The sequence below is a fragment of the Monodelphis domestica genome, chromosome 8 (assembly GCF_027887165.1).
Source record: "Monodelphis domestica isolate mMonDom1 chromosome 8, mMonDom1.pri, whole genome shotgun sequence".
Taxonomy (NCBI): Eukaryota; Metazoa; Chordata; class Mammalia; order Didelphimorphia; family Didelphidae; genus Monodelphis; species Monodelphis domestica.
This window is the reverse complement of record NC_077234.1, coordinates 1,694,770-1,699,475: the sequence shown is the minus strand read 5'-3', so window position 1 is coordinate 1,699,475 and position 4,706 is coordinate 1,694,770.

The window sequence follows — 4,706 nt, the reverse complement described above, 5'->3', positions numbered from 1 at the left end:
CTCCCTCCTTCCTTCCTTCCTTCCCTCCCCCCTTCCCTCCCTCCTTCCTTCTCTCCCTCCCTTTCCCTTCCTCCCTTCCCTCCCTCCTTCCTTCCCTCCCCTCTTTTCTCCCTTCCTTCCTTCCTTCCTTCCTTCCTTCCCTCCCCCCTTCCTTCCTTCCTTCCTTCTTTCCTTCTTCCTTCCTTCCTTCCTTCCTTCCTTCCTTCCTTCCTTCCTTCCTTCCTTCCTTCCTTCCTTCCTTCCTTCCTTCCTTCCTTCCTTCCTTCCTTCCTTCCTTCCTTCCTCTCCCTCCCTCCCTCCCTCCCTCCCTCCCTCCCTCCCTTCCTTCCTTCCTTCCTTCCTTCCTTCCTTCCTTCCTTCCTTCCTTCCCTCCTTCCTTCCTTCCCTCCCCCCTTCCCTCCCTCCTTCCTTCCCTCCCTCCCTTTCCCTTCCTCCCTTCCCTCCCTCCTTCCTTCCCTCCCCTCTTTTCTCCCTTCCTTCCTTCCTTCCTTCCTTCCTTCCTTCCTTCCTTCCTTCCTTCCTTCCTTCCTTCCTTCCTTCCTTCCTTCTTCCTTCCTTCCTTCCTTCCTTCCTTCCTTCCTTCCTTCCTTTCCTTCCTTCCTTCCTTCCTTCCTTCCTTCCTTCCTTCCTTCCTTCCTTCCTTCCTTCCTTCCTTCCTTCCTTCCTTCCTTCCTTCCTTCTTTCCTCCCTTCCTTCCTTCCTTCCTTCCTTCCTCCCTTCCTCCCTTCCTCCCTTCCTCCCTCCCTCCTCCCTCCCTCCCTCTCTCTCTCTCTCTCTCTCTCTCTCTTTCTTTCTTTCTTTCATTCTTTCTCTCGTTCTTTCTCTCCTTCTTTCTCTCCTTTCTCTCTTCTCTCTCTTCTCTCTCTCTTTCTTTCTTTCTTTCTTTCTTTCTTTCTTTCTTTCTTTCTTTCTTTCTTTCTTTCTTTCTCTTTCCTTCTTTCTTTCTCTCTTTCTTTCTTTCTCTCTTTCTCTCTCTTTTGCTCAGGATCACATAGCTAATGAGCTCTCTTCCTTCCTTCCTTCCTTCCTTCCTTCCTTCCTTCCTTCCTTCCTTCCTTCCTTCCTTCCTTCCTGCCTGCCTTCCTTCCCCGGGCTGGGCTCGGTGGGCCAGGACATTCTGTCCTTTCCTTGAGGGCGCGAGCCCTGCAGAAGCCCAGCGCTTTGGGTCAAGTGGCTCACAGACGGGAAGAGAAGCTGCAGTGGGCCTGCGTGGAGTGGTACCACTCCTGCCACGGAGCCTGGGCACAGCGGCCCCAGGGAGCTTGCCGGGCCTCTTGGGAGGGAGGCGGCCCTCAGGCCGGCCTGTGACTCCTCTCACTCCGGCTCCTCATTTCCCAGCCCGCGAGGACTCTTTCGGGGTCTTCCCTGAGGGCTAGTCCCACCTGGGGGCCTTCCTTCCCCCGCTCGGGGCGAGGCTGCCTCAGTGAGCCTGCCAAGCAGATCTGCCTGCAGAGTATGAAGCCTGTTCTGCGCGAAGCTGCTGCATCCAAATCTACTTCCCTGTCTGTGACCACGGGTTTGCATTGCACCCATCTGCTTGGGAGCCGCGCTGGAACGGAGGGACCCTCTCCAGGGTTGTTAATGTTGTTAATGACGCTGCCGTCATCAACCAGGATGGCCTCCTCTCTGGTGGCACCGAGCCCCGACAGCCTCTGAGCCTCAGCCTACTCCTGCCACTGGTACTTTGTGGCCCCAGAGGCTGCCTCAGTTTCCCCTTCCATAAAAGGAAGGCTCAGAGGCCTCCAGGAAGCCTCCATTTCTCTTATTCCAGGGGCGAAGGACTCTGGAGGGGCCAAGTGCCTCCGGTTCACCTCTGCGGGGGGGGGGGGGGTGGATTTTGAGTGAAAACACCAGCCTGGCAAGGGACCAAAGTGCCCTCCTGGCTCCTTGGGTACTCGGGGCTCAGTGCTAGTGAGAGGAAGGCAGAGGAGGCCGGCGGCGCTCCCTCCCTCTGGTCTCGGTGAAGAGGAAGCATTCCATGAGAGTTTCACTAAAGGGTGGTGCCATGCCCTTGGAGGCTCCTCCTGGGCTCGGGCTTCCTGCCAACCCTGGGGACCTCTTCTGTCAGGGCTCCCCCCCAAAGGAGAGCGAGCCCTCTGGCCCTCAAGCCTGCTTCCCCCAAGGCGGCGCCTCCTGGGACCCCCCCAGCGGGCAGCGTGCCGCTCACGCTTTTTACGTCTCACTATTTGCCATTCCGCACTGCCAGTCTTGTTCGCGGCTGAATCTGGGGCTGGGCATGTTTCTGGGTCCCTCCATCTCCCAGCGAGGTCTAAAACCTGGTGCCCGAGAGAACCAGGAGGGCCCCGCAAGCACGAACCCAGCTGCTGCTGCTGCTGCCCACATCGTGGCGTGGCACAGAAGCATCACCACTTGGTCCCCGTGTGTCTCCGGACTGTGCCTGGGACCTCGGGCAGCGCATGGCCCGGCCCAGCCCTCCGGCTGTCTCTGAGAGAGGGCACAGTCCCAGGCGCCCAAGGAAAGACCTGCCAGAGCTCTGGTGCTCCATCACTCTCTGGCCAGAGCCAGCTGTTGGCCCCGAAGCCTGGGCTCTCCCCAGAGGCCTGGCTTCTGGTTTCAGGCAGCAGCAGCAGCTGCTCTGCTTTTCTTTTCTTTTCCTTTCTTTTCTTTTCCTTTCTTTTCTTTTCTTTTCCTTTCCTTTCCTTTCTTTTCTTTTCTTTTCTTTTCTTTTCTTTTCTTTTCTTTTCTCTTCTTTTCTTTTCTCTTCTCTTCTCTTCTCTTTTCTTTTCTTTTCCTTTCTTTTCTTTTCCTTTCTTTTCCTTTCCTTTCTTTTCTTTTCTTTTCTTTTCTCTTCTTTTCTCTTCTCTTCTCTTCTCTTCTCTTCTCTTTTCTTTTCTTTTCTTTTCTTCTCTTTTCTTTTCTTTTCTTTTCTCTTCTCTTTTCTTTTCTTTTCCTTTCCTTTTCTTTCTTTCCTTTCCTTTCCTTTTCTTTTCTTTTCAAATTTCTTCTTTTCTTTGGTCAATTTCAAACATTATTCCTTAGTTACAAGAATCACTTTCTTTCCCTCCCTCCCCCCCCCATCCTTCCCACAGCTCATGCCCAATTCTAGTGGGTATTACACGTGTTTTTTCAGAACCTATTTCCATGTTGTTGATGTTTGCACTAGGATGATCCTTTAGAGTCTCCATCCCCAATCATATCCCTTCGACCCATGTAATCAAGCAGTTGTTTTTCTTCTGTGTTTCTACTTCCACAGTTTTTCCTCTGGATGTGAATAGCATTCTTTCTCATAGATCCCTCCAGGTTGTTCAGGATCTGCATTGCCACTAATGGAGAAGCCCATTACATTCAGTTGTACCACAGTGTATCCATCTCTGTATATAATGTTCTCCTGGTTCTGCTCCTCTTATGCTGCATCACTTCCTGGAGGTCGTCAGAGTTCACATGGAATCCCTCCAGTTCATCATTCCTTTGAGCACAATAGTATTCCATCCCCAACAGATACCACAATGTGTTCAGCCATTCCCCAATTGAAGGGCATCCCCTCATATTCCAATTTTTGGCCACTACAAAGAGTACAGCTATGAATATTCTTGTTCAAGTCTTTTTCCTTCTTATCTCTTTGGGGTACAAACCCAGCAGTGCTATGGTTGGATCAAAGGGTAGACAGGCTTTTATCACCCTTTGGGCATAGTTCCAAATTGCCCTCCAGAATGGTTGGATCCATTCACAACTCCATCAGCAGTGCATGAATGTCCGACTTTGCCACATCCCCTCCAGCATTCATTACTTTCCATAGCTGTCATGTTAGCCAATCTGCTAGGTGTGAGGTGATACCTCAGAGGTGTTTTGATTTGCATTTCTATGATTATGAGATTTAGAACATTTTTTCATGTGCTTATTAATAGTTTTGATTTCTTTAACTGAAAACTGCCTATTCATGTCCCTTGCCCATTTATCAATTGGAGAACGGCTTGATTTTTTGTACAACTGGTTTAGCTCTTTATAAATTTGAGTAATTAGACCTTTGTCAGAGGTTTTTGTTATGAAGATTTTCCCCTGAATTTGTTGCTTCCCTTCTAATTTTAGTTATGTTGGTTTTGTTTATACAAAAACTTTTAAATTCCATGTAGTCAAATTATTTATTTTGTATTTTGTGATTTTTTTCTAACTCTTGCTTGGTTTTAAAACCTTTCCTTTCCCAAAGATCTGACATGTATACTATTCTGTGTTCACCTAATTTACTTATAGTTTCCTTCTTTATGTTCAAGTCATTCGCCCATTCTGAGTTTATCTTGGTGTGAGATGCTGAGCCAAACCTAATCTCTCCCATTCTGTCTTTCAATTTTCCCAGCAATTTTTATCAAATAGTGGCTTTTGTCCCAAAAGCTGGGTTCTCTGGGTTTGTTGTATACTGTCTTGCTGAGGTCACTTACCCCGAGTCTATTCCATTGATCCTCTTTTCTGTCTCTTAGCCAGTATCATATTGTTTTGATGACCACTGCTTTATAGCACAGTTTGAGATCTGGGACGGCAAGGCTACCTTCCTTTGAATTTTTTTCATGATGTCCCTGGATATCCTTGATCCTTTGTTCTTCCAAATGAACTTTGTTATGGTTTTTTCTAATTCAGTAAAGAAGTTTTTTGGTAGTTCGATGGCACTAAATAAGTAAATTAATTTAGGTAGGATTGTCATTTTATTATGTTAGCTCATCCTACTCATGAGCAATCAATGTTTTTCCAATTGT